Source organism: Biomphalaria glabrata, chromosome 6 (genome assembly GCF_947242115.1).
Source record: "Biomphalaria glabrata chromosome 6, xgBioGlab47.1, whole genome shotgun sequence".
NCBI lineage: Eukaryota > Metazoa > Mollusca > Gastropoda > Planorbidae > Biomphalaria > Biomphalaria glabrata.
The window spans coordinates 51,764,009-51,788,509 of record NC_074716.1 but is presented as its reverse complement, the minus strand read 5'-3'; the positions used below and the strand labels follow the sequence as shown (position 1 = coordinate 51,788,509).

Here is a 24,501-nt window from a genome sequence, read left to right as displayed (position 1 = left end):
TTTTTAGCTTCACACCCCAACTGGAGGGGGGGGGGTTAAACTCAAAACCCCTTTGGCTACGCTCATAGAATTTTGAGTGTGTAATTTGCTTTTTTTATATTGAAGATGGGGTTTATCGTAAATTTTGGAGGGGGTTTTAAAATCAAAATCTTCCTCAACTGTGCTGTTGGAATTTGGGGATTGTTGTTTGCATTTTTTTTTGTTTTGTTTTATAAAAGAGGGGGGTTTAACTGCAAAAACCTCTGGTAGGGGGTTTTAAACTCAAAGCCCCCTGGTAGAGGGATTTGTATCTCAAAACCCCCTGATAGGTTTTTTTTTAATCTCAAAACCCCCTGGTAGGGGGATTTAAACTCAAAACCCCCTGGTAGAGGGTTTTTAACTCAAAACTGCCTCGGCTGTGCTGTGGTAAGTGATGATTTAGTATTAAAATCTCACCTAAAATAAACAAAATGAAAGCAAAAATCAGTCACTTAATTCCGTTCCCCCCCCCCCCCCCCCGCAGATTTCATTTCGGGGGGGGTTTGAACCCCAAGAACCCCCCCCTGGCTACGCCCATGATATATATATATATACAGAGAGACAGAGAGAGAGAGAGAGAGAAAGAGAGAGAGGGAGAGAGGGAGAGAGAGAAAGAGAGAGAGAGAGAGCAAGAAAGAACTAATCTTAAGAAGTAACATTTAAAAGGCATTCTGGGACACGTGTAAGGTCAAGAAGGCGTCAAAACCTTCAATCAATCTGGTAACCCGGAAGTATACCATGTTTACCAACAGTGAAAGTGTAGAAGGAAGTTATTTTAAACCCAGAACATAAAAGATTAATTAAATCCATAACTCTTTTCGACAGGAATGATCGACTAGTCCTCTTCCTTCATGTCGCTAAACAACGAACGTTTATTATTGTTTCAATGTTATACAGACTTATGAAATATTAATAACTTTTTATTCTTCATATAATATGCATATTTTAGAAAGTTATCGAGAGAAGGCTTGTGTCTTCACAAAACTAAGAGGCGGCCACAAAGGTTCCTATGGGAGTGTAGGCTATTTGCATGATTAAAAACAAAGGTTTTGCATAATTAATTTTAAAACAAAAGGGGTCCTAAAACCTAGCAGGCTGCAGGCGACACATAGTGAAATCAGATATTTTTTTGTAAATGTTTAATTAGAATAGTGAAAACTACTTTTAGAACACAGAAATGAACGTATTTATGTGTTTATTCTATGTAAGAGGATTACAGTGACTGAATATAATAATAAGGGCCAATACGTCAAGGTCAAAGGTTAGCGTTCTTATATCCCTCCACCAACACACACACACACACACATAAGTACATATATACATACCTTTGGTAGTCAACACAGAGAGACCAAACACAAGAGATTATCTCCAGGTATAAGTGAATGTTGAGATAGGCTCATTAAGCAAGGTAATTGGTCTGACCAGAGCACGGCGACCTTTGAAGTGTTGGTCTTTAGTGCACAACTAAGGAAGAAATAATTCAAAGTAATATTGAGGAGAGATCGTGAAGAAGAGAGAGAGAGAGAGAGAAAACGAGAAAGAGAAAAAGAGAAAGATAAGAGAATGGGGAGAAAGAAAAAAATGATAGAGAAAGAAAAAATAAGAGAAAGGTAAAGAAAAAAGTGAGAGAAAGAAATAAAGACAAAGAGAGAAAGATAAAATAAGAGAGAAAGGGAATAAGAGAAAGAAAGAGAAAATAAGAGAAAGAGAAAAAAAAAAGAGAAAGAGAGAAATTTAAAATAAGAGAGAAATGGAATAAGAGAAAATAAGAGAAAGAGAAAAAAAAAGAGAAATAAAGAGAAAGAGAGAAAGATAATAGAGAGAGAGAGAGACAGAAGGGGAAGAATAGAAAAAGAGAAAATAAGAGAAAATGAAAGAAAAAAAGACAAATACAGAGAAAGAGAGACAGATAAAAAAAACGCGAGAAAGGGGAAAAGAGAAAGAAAGAAAAAAAAGAAAGAGAAAGAGAGCATACATTTTTCTAAAGCTTTCCAAAAACCAAAGGGAAAGAGTGAAGAAGACCTTAGTACAGACCTTCGCTCTGATACTTTCTTCAATAAAAATAGGTCGACAGGTCGACTTGTAACTCAAATAGGAATTTTTGTGACACGGAAGTCCATTGCAAGGAGTGACCTTTTGGAGTCATGGGTCACAGTAAAGCGAAGAATAAATAAGTAATGACCCGTGGTCAGTCATTAGCTTTGATATTAAAGTAATTTAGCTGATCCAGGACATCTACAACCTAAAGACCTAACTAAATGGTTTCAACTTAACTCTATGATTTCATAACCTATGACCCAAGACATTAGTATCTTAAATTACCCCCGCCCCCGCAATTTCTATCTTTCCTACCTCTGTAACATAAATTCGAATCTTAAGTTGACCTTATGGCCAATAGATTTAGATCCAAGTGGCCCGTGAGTCCTGGCTGATCAATGGCGAACACGCCGTAACACACAGACACAGACACAGACACGCACACACACACAGACACATACACGCACACAGACACAGACACGAAAACACTCACACAGTGTATTAGGGTTATTCATGAGATGTGTGTGGCGTAGACAAAGATGTTTTTAGCTTGAACCCCCCCCCCCCCCCATTCTTTTTTTTTTCTTCTTCAAAGGCGAGCCAGTTTAAAAGTGCTTTTCAACGATATGCAATCAAAGTATCAGATCTGTTTGGCAGACGTCAGTTTACAGACGTCAATTTGGCAGACGTCAATTTGGCAGACGTCAGTTTACAGACGTCAGTTTGCAGACGTAGGTGTTGAGAAACTATTTAACTCTTTCAAGTTGTATTTGTTTTACTTGTTTAGTCATTCATTTACTAAGACTTGGCATTCAATTAAATAAAAACAATAATAATGTTGATTCGACATTAATGATCAAATCAACATTCGAGCGGCAGGCGGGGAGAAAGTTTAACCCGGGGTGGGGGGAGGGAAGGGGGGTGAAAGAAATATTATATATATGTAAATGTGATGGTGGAGATTAATTATCTTATCTTATATAATAGAAACGTTACTTCAAAAAAGAAGAGGATTACGTCCTACGCGTCATGCATCTAGTCATGCATATTAACCAATGACTTAAATTCTGCCAAGTCACTGGTTTTCCTGGCTAGCTCAGGCAACCCATTCCATGCTCTAATAGCACTAGGGAAGAATGAGCATTTGTACAAATTTGTCCTAGCATATGGAACGAGAAATGTGCCTTTATCTTTGTGTCTTTCTGAGTATTTTATTAAATTTTGTTTTTGTATTTGAAGATTATGGTTCAGTGTTTTATGTATAATTGCTACTTTACTTTTGAGTCTTCTGTCCCGAAGGCTTTCTAAATTTAGTGATTTTACATCCTGTATACATAATTTAAAATAAGCATTGGATAATTTGACGATTAATTATAGTGCTTGACAATCGACTCATTTTACGTTTGGTTCATTAGAAGATGCAGAGAGATGTCAGCAGTAAATTCAAAGACGTCATGATGAACGGACATGTAGTGGAGAGAGAGAGAGAGAGAGAGGGGGGGGGGAAGTCATTTTTGGTTATTGGTCATAGCCCATAGCATACTATCTGACCAACTTTTGTTAGTGGTCGTTGACCAAACTGCTGGTTTAGACAATTAAACCGCTGTAGGCGTGTTCGTTTTAACGTGTAAAACTTGAAGTACCTTGAATGACGTCTTTTGTGAACAAAACAAAATAGAACGTATATTTGAAATTTTTACAATAGAAACAAAATCAATTTGAGATAAAATGAAATCAATGTACTAGACTTTAGTAATAATATCAAATGGTATTTTGAACAAAATCTAACTCACTACAGAAACACGTCTTTTCACTCTGGCGTTCTGAGATCTTCTCTCGTAACTAAGACTGTTGACGAAAATGCCGCTTATCTTGCATCATTGACAACCATTCGCTAACATCTTCCCACCGTCACCATGGAAACAAGCGCACTCACACCCACTCCATATAAGCAACGACCCCCAATAAGTTATTTTTAAAAAATCTTGAACTCTCTATAGATCAGTGTAGCTTGAAACGGACGTTTGTGCGACTAGGCATTATCTTTGAAGTTCCTCGCGATTTCAGCGTTTGAGAACCAGTGTGTTAGGACGGAGGATGAGCACGTCTTATTAGCATATGTATATAGATAACTTGGGACGTGCAAATATTATCCTTGGACTGATCAGTCTGTAGAGGACGTTTACCCAGCCTACTGGAGGTTTCAATTCGTCGCAGTGACTCCCTACACATAGAGAGATGAAGAACATGCTACTTTGGGGCGGAACCAATCGCAAAGTTTTGTTTTTCAAACCCCTTTTGGACCTCGCGATCAATGGGGCAAATGTTTCTGTGAAACAGGGTTAACAAGGGTCACGTGTGGCCAGCACAATGACCAATCGCCTTTACTTTCCCCCAACAAATGTCACTAGGTGGACTAAAGGGCGTCTTAAAGAAGTTTAAAAATCCCAGTCTTCATTGAAATTCGAACCATGGACCGTTCAGCCCGGAAGCCAATCGCTTTACCACTCAGCCACCTCACATTGCAAGGTGGGGATCTAAATTGTCTATATAGTAAGCTATGACAAATAGTGTAAACCCTAGATGGATTAACTCCAATAGTCTACATAGTGGTGTGAATTAGTTAAAGCAGTATAGTTCTACTCTGAACCAAGTATTAGAAGCTAGTAACTCCATCGGTTTCTCTCTACACTAAGCAGCGTTGACTAGTACAAGGGGCGCAGTACGGTAGTACAAAATCTTCTCAGTCTTTAAATTTTTTTATTGGCCAGAATCTAGTCAGTTCTTGCGTGTGTGCGTGCTGCGAATTTCTTTGGCCAGGTGTCACCGCTGACTTTATGCATGTTAGCGACATCTCAACAGCGGCCGTGACTCAAGGGGAAGTACTTCGTCACGAGAGTGAAAGGGGGGCGGTTGATGGGGGGGGGGGGAGTGTCAAAAACGTTCATCCCTTGCCCGGGCACGTACCGAGCACTATTTGCTGACCAGCTAATTAGAAGCACCGGGCTAGTTAACGCGAGAGAAGACTAACGGACACGCAAGCAGAGAGCTGCCCTGTCCAGAGCCGGCCTTTAGCTGTGCATGACTTAGCACTTAGGAATACGACTTTTGGCCTTACGTCACAACTTTCACGGTGGCGCCATCTATGAACTAGGATCACGTGACGTCACAGCACCGTAATTTAAAAAAACAAAATCAAAACAAGAAAAACATTTTAAAAAATACTTTAAAAAAAAATTTAGTATAATTGTTTCAATTAGTTTGGATCAGTCTTGTAATTATATACATAAGTGACCTAGGCATAATAATTCTGTGAGATTAGATCTATTTTGGTTTGGTTTAGCTGTTAGCTTTCTCATTGCGCTATGATCCTATCACTTGCCTGGACCAGTTGTGAAAGGGGAGGGAAGAAGGGCGGTATCTTGGTGAATGTTTATATGATCGTTTTTTAATTAAATGTTTTCTCTGGGGACTAGTTCAGCTTATATCACCGCATCTGTCAAGTACGATTTCTTTCTCTTGTTTAAGACACCAAAAAACAGAATGATTAATTACAAATAGTTAATTAACTAATTGATTAATTTGTTTTTATTCATTCTTGTGTTGTCAGGTAAAAAGAAATAATTATGCGAAAAGTCAGCTTAATCCGAGATTGGGTGTGGGAGAAATGACGTGTACAAACTTTTTACCAGACAGACAGACGGACAGGCAGAGTGAGTTGATGTAAGCTTTGTAACATACCTCGTAACTAGGTCATCTCATAGTATACTGGTGTACAGTATGGGCCAATACAAACATTCATGTACAAGCTTCGGATTTAGGAGTTTGTTAAATAAGGAATCGCACTGGGAATGAACCTTAATAAGGGCCTCGCAATTTTTTTTTTAAAAATCTAAAGTAAAACGCTATAAGGAGTTCATAATGGGGCCTCCATTGGCAATATGCACTGGGCGTCAACTTTCCAAAGTCCGCACTTGTACAAGAACATGTGTTCTAGCGGAGACAATAATTAACATACTTAGATAACATTTAGATAAAGAATCTTATTAAGATGTAAGATGTTTTCATCAGATAAACAAAGGAGATAAACATGGTTTAAATCCAAATGTTAGTCAGTACTGCTCGCTTTACAAATCTCTTCAACTCAATGTTTCGGGATTTTAAAATTTAAGAAATCTAATCATCATTATTGGAGAGCTCACCCGTTCTTACGCCATGATAGATAACTATTTAAAAAGCAGGATTTAATAAGAAAGTTCCCCTTTCAGACCTTGTGATCTATAGGGCAGATGTAAAGGTCATCTGTTTATGTGGCCTACGGTTAACAAGGGTGTCATGTGGCCAGCACAACGACCAACCGCCTTTACTTTTTCCCCAACTAATGGCATGTACCCATTAGAACTGGGTGGACTCAGGAGCGCCCGAAATTAAAAATCCCAGTCTCCACCAGGATTCGAACCCAGGACCCCGGTTCGGAAGCTAAGCGCTTTACCGCTCAGCCACCGCGCCTCCATTTTCAATTCAATTATTATATTAAGGTAATGAGCAATTATAGTGTCGTAACTTCCCCATCCCCCTTTTATTTGTCTATGTCATGGCGTCTACATGCGTGGAGCGCTCAGCACTAGGGCAGGTGTAACTATGTAGGGGGTATGTACCACCAGGGCAGGTGTAACTATGTAGGGGGGTATGTAACACCAGGGCAGGTGTACCTATGTAGGGGGTATGTAACACCAGGGCAGGTGTACCTATGTAAGGGGGTATGTAACACCAGGACAGGTATAACTATGTAAGGGGCTATGTACCACCAGGGCAGGTGTAGCTATGTAAGGGGGTATGTAACACCTGGGCAGGTGTAACAATGTAGGGGCTATGTAACACCAGGGCAGGTGTAACAATGTAGGGGCTATGTAACACCAGGGCAGGTGTAACAATGTAGGGGCTATGTAACACCAGGGCAGGTGTAACTATGTAGGGGGATATGTAACACCAGAGCAGGTGTAACTATGTAGGGGCTATGTAACACCAGGGCAGGTGTAACAATGTAGGGGGATATGTAGATTTTACAAGTCCCCTTCGTGTGTATCAATAGTTTATCTGTTCTAACGTGACGTCCTTCAGTGACAGGACTTTTGTTCACTTAGTTAGTCGAGAGACAGTTCTGAGTATTTGCAACGAAAGGGGCGTACGAGGGCCCATACAGAAAGAGTATACTTTAGAGAGAGAGAGAGAGAGAGAGAGATACAGAATAAGGGAGAAAGAAAGGATATAAAGAGAGATAGAAAGAGAGAGGAAGGTAAAGAGAGAAAGAGAGAGAAAGAAAGAAATATATATAGATAGATAGATAGATAAATGGACATTCTAAACAGAGACAACTTTATTTACTATTTCAACATTTCAATTCTAAATAAAAACTATTTTAACGCTAAATTCTAAACTTTTGATGACGTGTGTTTAAATGCCCCCCCCCCCCTTTTTCCAATTTAAACACAATAATAAAAAAAAAAATACTAGAAAATTATTAAATCTTCGTTGGTCTTAATCTGTTTCAGTTTTGTCCATAAATATAATCAGCGTTCCTTTCTAGGTTTGTCTTCATTTGGTAGACAGATTAAATCATTATCACGACAAATAATCTTGTGAAGCAAGCAGACATCACGCACGACCAACTAACTTCTAGTTATCTCTGTTACCAATCTGTTACTATTACTATCTATGACTGCACAGTCCAGTGGCGTAGATAGAGATTTGGGGACACGGGGGTGCTTGACCTCTTTAGGGGCCCCCTGCATTTTGACGTTCGACATCGTGACATGAGATAATGGCGTAATATTTAATGTAAAAACTAATTTCAAACACTCATTTTGGGACCCCAATTCAAGTGGGGGCACGGGGGGGGGGGATTTTCAGATTTGAACCCTCCCCCTCATCCCACCCTAGCTACGCCACTGGCAAATTGATGAGTCAACAACTTCACACAGTCCACGTTAAAAAAAAACCACTGTGTAATTTAAAAGGACACCCCCTGGGGGGGGGGGGGGGGCGAACGACTTTTTTTTGGCTGAGATCACAAGTGACAGCTTCGCGAATGAAAGTTGTTGAAGATTGGATCACAGGCGCCCTGTCTCTAGTCACACTTGGATCACAGGCGCCCTGTCTCTAGTCACAAGTGTGTGCTGGGGGTCTCTGAGTTCAAGGGAGAGGTCATCACACACACACACACACACACGAAACTGACTTACAACTATCGATCGGTCGACTTTTAACCCTGAAATGTCCTTTTATTTAAAAAAAAAAACTTGTCAAAACGATGTCTTGATGGGAGATCGGGGGACGGGGACATCTCTATCAACTTAAGAAAAGGACAGTAAGTTATAGATCCTTTGAAACTACAGTGATAGGCCAGCTGTGTTAACTCTTTCTCTCCTAATCGACGATACCATCGTTGATTTTGACATCATTAAATTAAATTAATGATTAATTTTTTTGAACTTGACTTTGAATTATATAAAAAAAGAACATGCATTCCCCTTCAATTCTATACCAAATACAACATTTTCTGATAACAAACAACAAAGCTATTGAAGCCCAATCATAACAGGGTAGTGAAATAGTAATGAGCCAAATGAAGAACTCCTTCCAAAACGTGGAAAAATAATTACGGAGAGAAAGAGTTAAGTTTACTTATGCTAAGAGGATGACTTAATTATCGTCAGCTTAGAAGAAGCGTATGCAATTTGTATTAAAAGATAAGAATGAAGGCTACCGCTACTTTAATCATACAATAAAGGCTACAAAGAGGGCTACTTTAGTTGTGATGGCTTCAATTAATGCTACTTGAGCTGTGACGGCTACAAGAATGCTACTTTAGCTGTGATGTCTCCAATTAATGCTACTTTGGCTGAAATGGCTACAATGGCTACTTTAGCTGTGATGGCTACAAAAAAGGCTATTTTAACTGTGATGGCTACAATGAAGGCTACTTTAGCTTTGATGGCTACAATGAATGCTACTTTAGCTTTGATGGATACAATGAAGGCTACTTAAGCTGTGATGTCTAAAATGAATGCTACCTTAGCTGTGATGGCTACGACGAATGCTAATTTAGCTGTGATGGCTACAATGAATGCTACTTAGTAAAATGTATAATGTTTTCCATGTTTGGGATGTTCCTTCAGAGTTGAAGATAATCTATTTCCTAGTCCAAACCTCCAGCAGGACGACGGGGGAAGGCAGCGAGCATAGTATGAACCCGGGACTATCGAGTAGACTGAACGACAGTCCAGCGCGCCTACTTCACAAATAGAAAGCTATCCTTATGACTGGGATAGCTACAAGGAAGGCTACTTGTTGTGGAGTGTGTGTGTGTGTTTCAATGGTAACGATATGAAGAGGTTAGCGATTGGTTGTGAATGATGTAACATAGGTGGCATTGTCATCACTTGGTCTTAGTTAGGGGAGACGACTCCAGAACGTAAGACTGAAAGGTTGTGTTATTGTAGTGAGTTAGATTTTGTTAAAAGATTTTATTGCTAAAGTCTACTAAATTTATTTCATTTAGCGGTGATGGCTACAATGATCGCCATTCTATGCAACATTCAAAACTTGTCGGACCTTAAGGCAGGGGCATAAACCTTGTATTGACATAATCATTATTATAACCATCATTCTCTAGTGCTCTCCCCTTTTTTTTGTGGTTTTCCTAACCGGAACAGGGCAATACTGACAATTGAATATAATCGATTACTATTTGCCAATCCACACACTAAACCACAGAGAGTTCCTTTTGATGGATCGCTCGTTTCACCTTGTCGCAGATAAACTCTTCTAACGATATCTGAATACGCTCTACTGCAGGTCATTATAGTGATAATATCCACAGGTAGTGTAGATATCATATCGAACACGGTGACGTCAGAGGACGTTTGTTATAAATTATCAAGGCATAGCGATCAGAAACATCCAGCATGAAACATAATATCGTAACTGGGAAACACAACATTAAGTGTATGTTCTTAAACGCTCGAAGATAAAACTGTTTTACAAAACTAGAACATTGTCTCGAGGAACATTTCCACCGAGGGAAGGAACACATTGCTGAACAATGGGAACGTTTCAATGTCTTATGATCACGAGAAGATGGGGCGTGTTTAGGACTTCAGTGACATTGAATTTTTAGGGGCTTGTAAGATTGCTTGTTAAATGTGTTGTAAGAGTGCTTGTTAAATGTCTTGTAAGATTGCTTGTTAAATGTCTTGTAAGATTGCTTGTTAAATGTCTTGTAAGATTGCTTGTTAAATGTCTTGTAAGATTGCTTGCTGAATGTGTTGTAAGATTGCTTGTTAAATGTCTTGTAAGATTGCTTGCTAAATGTCTTGTAAGATTGCTTGCTAAATGTCTTGTTAAATAGATGACACGTTAAATGTCTTGTTAGATGACACGTGAAATGTCTTGTTAAATGTCTTGCTAGATGACACATTAAATGTCTTGCTAGAGGACACGTTAAATCTCTTGCTAGATGTCACGTTAAATGTCTTGCTAGATGTCACGTTAAATGTCTTGCTAGATGACACGTTAAATGTCTTGCTAGATGACACGTTAAACGTCTTGTTATATGACACGTTAAACGTCTTGTTATATGACACGTTAAATGTCTTGCTAGATGTCACGTTAAATGTCTTGCTAGATGTCACATTAAATGTCTTGCTAGATGTCACGTGAAATGTCTTACTAGATGTCACATTAAATGTCTTGCTAGATGTCACGTTAAATGTCTTGCTAGATGACACGTTAAATGTCTTGCTAGATGTCACGTTAAATGTCTTCCTAGATGACACGTTAAATGTCTTCCTAGATGACACGTTAAATGTCTTCCTAGATGACACGTTAAATGTCTTGCTAGATGTTTATATATTTTTGTAATATGATTTCAGGTACATTATGATTTCAAATAATTTTATAAAGGTCTTTCATATGATTTTAAAGTAATTCGATATAGGTTTTGATGTATTATTTTTTTCAAATTTATATAGGTCTTGTCATATGATTTTAAATTTATTTTATATAGGTCTTGTCCATAGACATAAATAAATATAGACTGGCCGATTAAAGAGTATTATGAAACGAAAATTTGTGAGTTGCAATTTTGTGTACTTTATTATACAGCATTTATGAGCAGTATAATAGTTAAGTATTGATATCTATTTCAGCCACACACCTATATATATTGTAAATAAGGAGGCAGTGTAGTTTTGTTTAATCTCTAAGAATGAAGATCATGCAATTTTTCATAATTCGGAAATCCGAATACAATAGATATACATGTTTTCAAGTTACATGAAGTTACTTCCTTCGGCCAGTCTATATTTATTTATGTCTATGGTCTTGTCATATGATTTTAAATTAATTTTATATAGGTCATGTCATATGATTTTAAATTAATTTTATATAGATCTTGTCATATGATTTTAAATAGACCAGGTTTACTTGCTACATTAAAATTATTCAGAGATCTTCGAACATATTCTGAACCTTTTAAAAAGTACAGTAAATGTTTCAAATAGATTTATAACACAGGAAGCTATGTTCATCAAAGGTCCTCTAGGTGATTGCGTGTGACAATCGTTATCTGCGCTCACGTGCTGCGTGTGTGTGTGTGTGTGTGCGTGTGATGTCAACGTGTGTTTATTGTCACATCATAAAAACGTAAGCCTCACATAAGTCGTACTTAAGTCTGAGGGAGAGCGCCACCGCCCCCGCCGCTCTTCTTCCCCAGGCAACAAAGATATCATATACACCAGGGCCAGAGGCGACCTTAGCATAGCGCGGTGCCCCAGAGGCGGCTTTAGCAGTGCGTGGGGCCCCAGAAGTTGCCGTAGTGCCTGGGGGTTCAAGAGGTGGCCTTAGCAGTGCGTGGGGCCCCAGAAGTGGGCCTAGTGCCTGGGGTCCCAGAGAGTGGCCTTAGCAGTGCGTGGGGTCCCAGAAGTGGCCCTAGTGCCTGGGGTCCCAGAGGTTGGCCTTAGCAGTGGGTGGGGCCCCAGAAGTGGCCCTAGTGCCTGGGGTCCCAGAAGGTGGCCTTAGCAGCGCGTGGGGCCCCAGAAGTGGCCGTAGTGCCTGGGGTCCCAGATGGTGGCCTTAGCAGTGCGTGGCGAGTGTCATATCAGGGCCATGCCTATTTTAACGATGGGCTGACGGTGACAAAATATTTTCTTTAACTCGTCTCCCCCCACCCCGAGGCGCGGGTTCCCCCACTCGCCATCCCCTAAGGCCGCCTCTGATGCAGGCTAAATGGGTAGATAAATGATAGTGTTCTACATTAGAGTTATACAGTCTCTAAGGGAGGGGGTCCACTAGCTCTTGTTTCCAAATCCGTTCCGGCTATTGATGATGTGCCACTAGAACCGTTCCGGCTATTGATGATGTGTCACAAGAACGAAAAGGCCAATTAATGCTCCCAACCACGTTTCTGATGTTTGCAATGGATACATATCTGACTGAATGATACACTTTACTTTAACAGACTCTCTCTTTCTCTCTCTGTTTGAATGATACACTTGACTTTAACAGACTCTTTCTTTCTCTCTCTGACTGAATGATACACTTGACTTTAACACTCTCTCTCTTTCTGACTGAATGATACACTTGACTTTAACAGACTCTCTCTCTTTCTTTCTCTCTCTCTCTGACTGAATGGTACACTTGACTTTAACAGACTCTTTCTTTCTCTCTCTGACTGAATGATACACTTGACTTTAACACACACTCTCTCTCTCTCTCTCTCTCTGACTGAATGATATACTTGACTTTAACAGTCTCTCTCTCTTTCTGATTGAATGATACACTGACTTTAACAGACTCTCTCTGACTGAATGATATACTTGACTTTAACAGACTCTCTCTCTCTCTCTCTCTCTTTCTGACTGAATGATACACTTGACTTTAACAGACTCTCTCTCTCTCTCTCTCTCTGACTGAATGATACACTTGACTTTAACAGACTCTTTCTTTCTCTCTCTGACTGAATGATACACTTGACTTTAACAGACTCTCTCTATCTCTCTCTCTCTGACTGAATGATACACTTGACTTTAACAGACTCTTTCTTTCTCTCTCTGACTGAATGATACACTGGACTTTAACAGACTCTCTCTCTCTCTTTCTTTCTCTGACTGAAAGATACACTGGACTTTAACAGACTCTCTCTCTCTCTCTCTCTCTCTCTCTGACTGAATAGTATACTTGACTTTAACAGACTCTCTCTCTCTCTCTCTCTTTCTCTCTGACTGACTGTCAGGGATTTTTCTTTAAGTTATCGTTAGTTTCTAGTTTTATCAATGTTTGTAATTTCCGTTTCTGTTTTCGTTACAGTACTCGTTGCAAGCAGAGGCCATCACAGTTCTACAGATGCAAGCAATTAATTCTAAGACTTGGTCAAAGCAAATATTTTGAGTTCTCTTTTTAAAAAATGTGTTAATACAAGTGTTAATGCAAAGGTGCGCAAATGTGCCCTCGTTGAAGACAATAAAGCTGTTTTTTTTTCCAACTGGACGCTAGTGGTAGTTGTTTGCTTATTATGTTGCGCTGGGCAGGGCACGTATCCCGTATGGGAGACGAACGTATGCCAAATGCAGTCTTTTTTTGTGAGCTAAGAGGTGGTCGACGTAACAGAGGTGTCCCATGGAAACGCTTCAAAGACCAGCTTAGGCGTCAACTTTCCTTGGCTGACATAGAAGAGAGCATCTGGTTGCATGCGGTCTCAGAACGAGACAGCTGGAGGTCACTTACGAAAGCCGCGGGCTACACATTTGTGACCAAAAGGAAATCCGCTGCCGAGGACAAACGCAGACAGCGAAAAGAAAATTTAAATCGACCGCCTGCGAACAATGGTTATGCTTGCCCTGTTGTGGCAAAATATGTAGGTCACAGCTGGGACTGCGCAGCCACGGGAAATACTGCATTCCTCACTAATCTTCGTACTCGAAGACTAGACTTATTATTATGTTGACTGTGAAACTAGATCTTATTTAGCATTGTGGCAGAGGTGTATTAATGAGCAGATGTAATCATTAATCGATAGATAAAGACTTATTTGCAATAATAAGTAAACATCGATACAGGGCTACGCCTGACAATGGCGGCTAGACATTTCATTCCTGTACCCAAGCCGCTCGAGGTAGAAGGTAACATGACCGCGAATATGCAAAATTTTCACCGGAGCTGGCGAAACTATGAGTTAGCCACAAAATTGGCGGAAGAATCAGGAGAGGTCAGAGTGGTCACCTTTCTGGCAATAATTGGGACAAAAAACGATAGACGTGTATGAAGAGTTTGAAATTGAGAAAGAAAAAGAAAAAAAAAGATGGAAGAAATAATTAACAATTTTTTTAAAAAGTCCAAACCGTAATTAATCAAACTCAAGACAAATAAAGATTTCAACTTAGAGTAACTTAATGTTTTTGTTTTAATTCTTTTGTGCATATTTTCCTTTTTGTTTGGATATTTCTTTTTAATATTCATCTTGATCCTACCTATTTATATTTCAATTTTCTGTTTCATTAATACAAAGCTTTTTATTTTCGTTGAGTAGAGCCATGTAGCCTTAATTGTTTGCGATTTTACTGAGGAATTATAAAGGTTCCTAGTAATGTAATTGAGATGCTTTTGAATGATACTAGGAATTACCTACAAATACCTCATTACAAATGAGGAGATTTGTATCAGGATCACAATGGAACCCCACACTGACCTGCTGACCACTGTCAAAAAAAAACGCAAACTAAAACTTTAAGGCCATAACTTAAGGTCCACAGGGCTCGCAAAGACCTTCCTTCAGATAACAGAGCCAGGATAAAGAAGAAGAAGCAGACAGAGAAAGCGATGGGAAGACAACATGAAAGAATGGACGGGTCTGTCATGGAAAGAGATTCTATCCATGGCCAAAGACAGAAATGGAGAAAGACGAATGACTGATCCCGTGTGGTGCCCCAACGATCCAACAGACTAAGGGAGAGGTGAAGATATAACACTCTAAGGTTACACGACGGAAGTGATTTGTAAGATGTGTTCCATCCATCCGTCCCAGTGGCACTGCAGCCCATGGGGAGGGGGGGGGAGGGCCCTGGCCCGCTCTAGCGCATCTCTCCATTCTGATCTATCCTGTGCTTTATGTCTTCATGGAGCCCATGCCCGGACTCTTAGCTGTTGTAGGTCTGCCTCTACATCATCAAGCCACCTACTCGTGATCTGCCTTTGGGGCGCCTGCCTTTGTGTTCATTCAAAGTTAATTATTCAAGGAATCTCGCTTTTACTTTCCTCCCCTGTTATTCTGTGCGCCCTATTAATAAAACTGTGCAGACTGACTGAGGGTGTCAATAATATTTATTTAGCTGATTGGGGGCGTGCCTCTCCCTTCCCCCCCCCCCCATTTCTTGATGCCTCTAGTATTTTTTTTAATATTTGCATCCCCGCCCCGTTCAATAGCTAGCTTGTGACTTTTGGTCAGTTATTAAAGTACACCCAGGAGAGAGAAAATGACTCACTGCGTGGGTTGAAATACGTAGGGGCTAGGTAAATAAAAACAGGACTATTTGGTACAAGAAGAAATAATAGAACAGGTAGATTTGGCCTTGACCCTGGTATTTGTTTTGATCAGGTGTTATTTGTGCGTGTATGGGAAACCTGTGTGTTCGGGGTCACTAAGTCATGTTTCAATCAATAGTGGTTTTGTGTATTCGGCGCTGCTTGACCTCTGACCTGAACACATCTGCTTCGATTATGTTGTCCCCAATCGATTGAATCAGTGTCGATTATACGAGCTAATTAACGTTTCGAAATGAGTTTCTTAGATCTTAATTATAACAAGTGCCAAAGTTTAAAATGAAAATACAGTGGGACTTAATTACGATTTTTCATTCTCAATTGAAACTTCAAAGCTTAAAGTAAAGTATTTTTGAAAAAAAAAGTTCTTTTTTGTTGTTGTTTTTTAACATGTTTCTTAAGTTCCTTTAGATTATTACAGCCTTCCCTCTGCATACTCTATCGAGAGGCCCATCAATAGGACTGCCTGGTCGTTTGGTGCGATACATAAAACACTGAACCATAATCTTCAAATACAAAAACAAAATTTAATAAAATACTCTGAAAGACACAAAGATAAAGGCACATTCCTCGTCCCATATGCTAGGACAAATTTGTACAAATACTCCTTCTTCCCTAGTGCTATTAGAGCATGGAATGGGTTGCCTGAGCTAGCCAGGAAAACCAGTGACTTGGCAGAATTTAAGTCATTGGTTAATATGCATGACTAAATGCATGACGCGTAGGACGTAATCATCTTCTTTTTTGAAGTAACGTCTGTATTATATAAGATAAGATATGATGGCCTGGTCGTTTGGTTGTCTCGATAGTCCCGGGTTCAAATCCTGCCCTCTGCCATCCCTCGTCGTCCGGATGGAGGTTTCGTCTAGGACGCAATTTTACCGCATCTCTCGACGGCAGACGATCTCAGCAAATTTTTATTTTGTTCTCTCGTTTTTTACCTTTTCCTTTCGATTTGGTTCCATGTTTTTAATTGTCTAAATAAAGATTTATGACTTGTCAATGACTTCGTGGCTGAGAAGATCCGGGTATCTTGCGACGAACCGACCAACCCAATTATATAATGCACATCACAGCACTGGCTATCGAAAGGCATTCCCATTTTAGATTCATACAATCAAAAAAAAAAAAAAAATAAAGGTCTTATGTTGTTAATTTTGTCAGTGTAACAGAGGATTAAAACTCACAGAAGCAAAGTATATGCGTATAACGGAGCTCATTTTTTTTCGAAATGTACCGTATGTCTAGTATTAGACAGTTGAAAGTATGTAAAGATCTTTTATAAGGCGAGGCCAACCACGTTTAAGGGACTTAGTGGCCCATTTAGGCACCGGCCCACTGGGCATTTGCCCGGTTGCCCATATAGCCAGTCCGCCCCTGGAGGGCAAGTGCGATCTTTGAATATAGCGTCCTTGTAAATTTTTTTTTTTAATCGAAAATTTTTCGTGAAAATCCTGAATAGAAAAGTCGCGCGCTCAACCGATTCGAATTGTCAAACAAAAGGTTGGTTGTTCTTGATTACCGAGTTCATAATTGAACTATAAATAACTTGAAGTCGACAACTTTGTTCACTTTTAAAATTAAACTTTAATAATTCAAATTTAACAATAGCTTCAAGTGTGTCGAGTGTCATTGAGCCCCCTAGATGTCCGGTCCAGATAGACAAGTACTTGTAGTGGACTAGATAAGAACTTTTTGATTTTTTTAAAGTTTTTTTCAGTCTTTTAAAGTGAGCCTAGCTTTGGTCATGAGGGCTTGGGGCGGGGGTGTTAGATTTCGGAAATAATTCCCCGTCAGTCAAATGAAGTGTCTCTGGATTATTTTTAGTATAGGTCCTTCATAATTGTGTAAGCTGTCTTATTTTTCCCCATGAAATATGTCAACACGCCCCAAGAGGTCCTCTTCCCCCCTGTCACGCCATCTTCCCCCCTTCTCCTTTGTGGTTTCACCCAAGTGTTAGGATCATTGTGGTATCACCCTAATGTTAGGACCATTGTGGTCTCACCAAGTGTTAGGACCACTGTGGTCTCACCCAAGTGTTAGGACCATTGTGGTCTCAGCAAGTGTTAGGACCATTGTGGTCTCACCAAGTGTTAGGACCACTGTGGTCTCACCCAAGTGTTAGGACCATTGTGGTCTCACCAAATGTTAGGACCATTGTGGTCTCACCCAAGTGTTAGGACCATTGTGGTCTCACACAAGTGTTAGGACCATCACGTGGTCTCACCAAGTGTTAGGACCATCACGTGGTCTCACCAAGTGTTAGGACCATTGTGGTCTCGCCCAAGTGTTAGGACCATCACGTGGTCTCACCAAAGTGTTAGGACCATTGTGGTCTCACCAAGTGTTAGGACCACTGGTCTCACCTAAGTGTTAGGACCATTGTGGTCTCACCAAGTGTTAGGATGCGGTCTCACCAAATGTAAGGGCCAATGTGGTCTCACCAAGTGTTAGGACCATTGTGGTCTCACACAAGTGTTAGGACCATTGTGGTCTCACACAAGTGTTAGGATGCGGTCTCACCAAATGTAAGGGCCATTGCGGTCTCACCAAATGTTAGAGCCTTTGTGATTTCACCAAATGTAAGGGCCATTGCGGTCTCACCAAATGTTAGAGCCTTTGTGATTTCACCAAGTGTTATGGCCATTGTGGTCTCACCAAGTGTTAGGGCCATTGTGATCTCATCAAGTGTTAGGGCCATTGTGGTCTCACCCAAGTGTTAGGGCCATTGTGATCTCACCAAGTGTTAAGGCCATTGTGGTCTCACCAAGTGTTAGGGCCATTGCGGTCTCACCAAGTGTTAGGACCATTGCGGTCTCACCGAGTGTTTGGGCCATATGTCCTATTATAATGACATTAGGCCTAACTAATTATTTTCTTATTGATAATGCCTCAGGGGCGTAGCTAGGAATATGCCATCAATTGGTGGCCCGGGTGGGGGACTTGTCATCTTTGGGGCCCCTGCATTTTGCTTATTGTGTAATGTAAAAAAACACTCATTTGGGGGAAGAACAAACTCACAATTAAACATTGCATTCTATACAGAAGAATTGAAGAAATCAATTGTAAATAAAATAAATGAGAAGGGGACCAGCTCTCATCCAAATCTCAAGAAAGATGACGCTTACTATAAGCTATCCCGACAAGACCAACGTCTGATCTTTCGACTCAGGACCGGACACAACAGAATGCGACAACACATGTACCAGAAGCTCAAAATTGGAACCAGTGAAATCTGCCCATGTGGAGTATCACCAGAGAATGCCGACCACGTTCTCCAAAACTGCTCTCTTTACCAAGAGGCCCATATAAGACACTGGCCCCTAAACACTCCAATAGAAAGAAAACTATATGGAGAGCTCCCTGATTTGGAAACCACTGCGCAGTTCATCTCATATATTGGTCTAGTCATCTGAACGCTCCAACATAACAATGAGAACGAAGAAGAAGAAGAAGGGGGCCCCACTCAAGTGGGGGCCAGGGGGATTTTTAAATTCTCCCCCTCCTTCCCCCAACCCTGCTACGCCACTGTAATGCCTAATATTCTCTTACTAAGATATGGCCCAATATTCTTTTAATTCGATAATATATCATGTTCTCTGTATATTGGTAATACCTAATTCATCTTCGTATTGGTAATGTCCTGCCTTGTAGTGGTATGCGCTCTGGACTGTCGTTGGGTGGTCACAACGGTCCCGGGTTCGAGCCCTGCCCGCTGCCATCCTCCGCCGTCCTGCGGGAGGTTTGGACTAGGGAGTTATTTTTCAGAATCTGAAGAAACCTCCGAAAAATGTAAATAAAACAAACAATGTATAGTATCCTCTTCTTGCTTAAACTGTCACTCCCACGCTTTGTTGATATCCGCAAGACAAATTCTACATGTTAGGATTATGTTAGGGCTCATCTTGTTACAATGTATTGTGTCCGATTGATAAAATCGCTTATCTAGCACAAACTCGTACAACTATTGTGAAACACACACTCACATATTGTCAAACACACACACGGACACAAACCCACGGACATAGACACACACACACAATCGTACACAGACAGACACGCTGGCAACATAAGAGGTCTGCTTATCAAGAGAGGCAACTTCCTAGACCTAGTAGGTGTACACACACTAGACACTCTATTTTCTTTCAAGTCAATATTCAGAATGAGGCGAGTCTCAATGTGGGGTCGAATGGAAGGCTTTAGAGAGGCGAAGTCTCTATAAAACACTTGCCGATCCTCCAGTGACGTTTTATGCTAATCAGCCCCGAACTCTCTTCTCTATTTCGTCAACCTGTACAGTTTACACCTGATAAGATATTATTAGATTACTTATAGGTAAACGGGCCGTAAATCGAAAAGAAATAGTAACGGTTAGTATTTCATTGTGCCCGGGTTTCAGAAACGCTGTCCGGGCCTAGAGTTATGATCAAGCCTGTGACCTTTGCTGAAAGATATTGGAATTCGTCCTACATTCCAGAAGCGACCTTAGCAGATTGCAGGGCCCTTGGTGAGTGTCATTACAGTCCTATCAGGGCCACGAATATTCGCACGATGGGCTGAGGTTGACAAAAGATTCCCTTTATCGCGGGGCCCCCCTTAAGGCACGGGACCTGGTGCGGTTGCCCCGCCCGCCACCCCTAAAGGCCGCCTATTCCTTGTTCACGCAGTGCAGGATTTACGCAAAAACTACTTAAACTTAAAAGTCCCCCAACCTTTTGCCCCCACCCCCCCCCAGCAAAGAAAAACAACAAACAAACAACATAAATTGTCAGAGTGAGTTTGTTATGAATAATAATGGTTTCAGTTTAAATATGCTTTATTTCACTCACCATCCCTGAAGGCCGCCTATGTGTCCACCACACGACAAGGCAGCCTTTTTTATACAATTGATATATTACATATCGATTCGCACTGGCACCTAACATCAGTCCTACAATCATTCAAGCATATTATCTTAGGCTTACTTCTGACACCCTGGGTATGTTTTTGAAAATCTTAGCTCGGCGCCCGACCATGTTATTCATGCACACAGTTTCATTATGTGTTTAGAAAATAATCGTTTTGAATAAACACTAACTCATAGGAAAAGCCCAATTGTCACTTCCCAAAAAAAGATGACAGATCTTCAAAGGTATTTTTTGGTCCCGCACATCCACACTGTCACCGGGGGCTGTTCTGTTCTCATGGGGACGTCAGTCAAGTGACACAGGACTGGGGCGACAAGAGATGCGGGCGCCGCGAGGCTCGGGTGGGGTGGGGGGGGGGAAGAGGGTCAGCGGGAGTGACGTCACGCACCTGTGTGACGTAGTCACGTAGGTGTAGATGTTTTAACCAGATGGCGAGGGGGGGGGGAAGGGGGAGAAGCGATGAGCATGTACGCAGCCAACCTGAAAAGTTGTTGTAGTAAGTATGGTGTACCACTGCTGACGACGTCATCTGTGAACGCCGTGAAAGGAATGTCGCGCAGTGGAATGCAACGAGTCGCAACAAACAACTGGTTTGTGTCGGGCGAGTGGGAGTCATTAAGGCGACAGCATACAAACAGGAGAAGTGCGGGATAACATATATTGAAAGTAGCAAGGCTAAAAATAAGGATGCAAGAGAAAGAGAGAGAAGGGGGGGGCAGAGAGGTTGAGGTGGGGGAGGGGGGTAAAACTACGATAAAGCAACACTCTGTAGTGGTTATAACTTATCAAACACTTCAAAACATTCTTTTTGGCTGACGTTGTTGGCTGGGGCGTGGCACGGAACCGTTAGGACATGCGTTTTTAGTAACGATTTTTGATAGCCAAGCACAATTTTTGTAATTTACAGCGGAAGTTTATTTTTAGATGTGAAATAGACCAGCGTGGAATTCTGGGGAGGGGGTTATACAACAGAGTACGAACGAAAGAAAGAGAGAGAGAGAGAGCGAGAGAGAGTGGAGGGGGGAGAGAAGAAGAGGAGAGAATCCCCTTCACCAATCCCTTAGTCTGTTGGACCGTTGCGGCACCACACAAGATTAGTCAACCGTCTTTCTCCATTCCTGTCTTTTGTCTTGGATGGAACCACTTTCAGTGGCAGGCCAGTCCATTCTTTTATGTTGAGATTGGTTACAATAATTGGTTACATAATCAGAATGAAAAGATTATTAGAAGACATTTGAATTCTCGTAATGTCATGGTTTGAGTAGAACTACAGAGTCGGAAAATTCTGGAAGTTTAGGGAGGAAACTGTAGTCATTAAGTCTTCATAAAAAAGTACTCACAAAGATTGGAATGGAGGAGAGATAATAATAATAATAATAATCTTTATTATCCGTAAGGAAATTTGTCTTACAATTTGTGCATTACACCAAACAAAAAACATTATAACTATAAGAAACCAAAGATAATTAAATATGGGATTGGTTCAGTTATTCACCTTGATATACAGCTAATTACTGTATGCATAGACACTTCTAACAATGAGCTAGGTGAGTAGGTGATAGGTAATAAGACTTTGGACCGACACATTTTTTTTTCACCCCGCCAAAATATTAATTGGATAGTGTTATATGTATCGTGTGTCTCGATGTAAAGTGCTGTTCGTGTGTCACTCATTGTTAAAAGATTCTGTTAGTGTGTCATTCCTTGGTATAAGCTTCTGTTTGTGTGTCGTTCCTTGGTATTAGCTTATGTTTGTGTGTCGTTCCTTGGTATAAGCTTCTGTTTGTGTGTCGTTCCTTGGTATTAGCTTATGTTTGTGTGTCGTGTGTCATCCATTGGTATACGCTTCTGTTTGTGTGTCGTGTGTCATCCATTGGTATAAGCTTCTGTTTATGTATCGTGTGTCATTCCTTGATATAAGCTTCTGTTTATGTATCGTGTGTCATTCCTTGGTATAAGCTTCTGTTTGTGTGTCGTGTGTCATCCATTGGTATAAGCTTCTGTTTGTGTGTCGTGTGTCATTCCTTGGTATAGCTTTTGTTTGTGTGTCGTGTGTCATTCATTGGTATAAGCTTCTGTTTGTGTGTCGTGTGTCATTCCTTGATATAAGCTTCTGTTTGTGTGTCGTGTGTCATTCATTGTATAAGCTTCTGTTTGTGTGTCGTTCCTTGGTATTAGCTTCTGTTTGTGTGTCGTGTGTCATCCATTGGTATACGCTTCTGTTTGTGTGTCGTGTGTCATCCATTGGTATAAGCTTCTGTTTATGTATCGTGTGTCATTCCTTGATATAAGCTTCTGTTTATGTATCGTGTGTCATTCCTTGGTATAAGCTTCTGTTTGTGTGTCGTGTGTCATCCATTGGATAAGCTTCTGTTTGTGTGTCGTGTGTCATTCCTTGGTATAGCTTCTGTTTGTGTGTCTTGTGTAATTCATTGGTATAAGCTTCTGTTTGTGTGTGGTGTGTCATTCCTTGATATAAGCTTCTGTTTGTGCGTCGTGTGTCATTCATTGGTATAAGCTTCTGTTTGTGTGTCATTCCTTGGTATAAGCTTCTGTTTATGTATCGTGTGTCATTCCTTGTTATAAGCTTCTGTTTGTGTGTCGGTGTGTCATTCCTTGTTATAAGCTTCTGTTTGTGTGTCATGTGTCATCCATTGGTATAAGCTTCTGTTTGTGTGTCGTGTGTCATTCTTTGGTATAGCTTTTGTTTGTGTGTCGTGTGTCATTCATTGGTATAAGCTTCTGTTTGTGTGTCGTGTGTCATTCCTTGATATAAGCTTCTGTTTGTGTGTCGTGTGTCATTCCTTGGTATAAGCTTCTGTTTGTGTGTCGTGTGTCATTCCTTTGTATAAGTTTCTGTTTGTGTGTCGTGTGTCATTCCTTGATATAAGCTTCTGTTTATGTATCGTGTGTCATTCCTTGGTATAAGCTTCTGTTTGTGTGTCGTGTGTCATTCCTTGGTATAAGCTTCTGTTTGTGTGTCGGTGTGTCATTCCTTGGTATAAGCTTCTGTTTGTGTGTCATTCCTTGGTATAAGCTTCTGTTTGTGTGTCATTCCTTGGTATAAGCATCTGTTTGTGTGTCATTCCTTGGTATAAGCTTCTGTTTGTGTGTCATTCCTTGGTATAAGCTTCTGTTTGTGTGTCATTCCTTGGTATAAGCTTCTGTTTGTGTATCGTGTGTCATTCCTTAGTATAAGCCTCTGTTTGGGTGTCGTGCGTCACTACTTGGTATTAGCTTGTTTGTCTGTCTTGCGTCATTCCTTAGTATAAGCTTCTGTTTGTGTGTCTTGTGTCATTCCTTGGCAGTGGCGTACCGAGGGTGCCAGGCGCCCGGGGCGGCATAGTCTGTTGGCGCCCCCCCCCATTAGTATGCGTAATCTATATTTGCATTAAAACAATCACCAATCAATAAAATTAATTTTTTTTATTGTAAACAAAGTTAATGAACAATCTGAAGCAACATTAGCCATTTCTTATAGAACTACTTTTCGTGATCTTGCACTAGCAAAGTTGTCAATGACATCATCAAAATTAATTGTTTCGACCAGCTCCTTTTCTATGCTTAGCAATGCCAAGTCTGACAGACGCTCCTGACCCATTGAAGCTCTCAAATAAGTTAAAATGATTTTTAGTTTACTAAAAGAACGCTCACAGCTAGCAACTGACACAGAGATTGTCAGCATAATTTGCAAAGAAATTCGCAAGTTTGGAAATATGTCATTGCCATATGAAATAATAAATGAAAGTAATTCTAATGGGCTGCTTGGGGTAGCATCTGGCCGGGTTTTCAGCAACATACTGCAGTCACTGATTTCTACGAACAGTTCAGTTCCATCAATATCAGTTTTATAACAGTCAGCCAGCGTAGCACAGTGCTGTTGAATATCATTAGAGGTATCATTAGCAAACAATTTGCTGATGTTGAATAGAAATCCAAACTT

At 40.5% G+C, this 24,501-nt stretch overlaps 1 long non-coding RNA gene across 1 annotated transcript in view; it reads right to left on the bottom strand.

Annotated features, from left to right (window-relative positions):
* LOC129926590 (uncharacterized) overlaps window positions 1-24,501 on the bottom strand; it is a 62,212-nt gene that overhangs the window by 18,272 nt on the left and 19,439 nt on the right. Inside the window, exon 2 of the long non-coding RNA XR_008778289.1 lies at window positions 1,344-1,482. This is a non-coding gene — a long non-coding RNA (uncharacterized LOC129926590). The remainder of the gene's footprint in view (window positions 1-1,343; window positions 1,483-24,501) is intronic.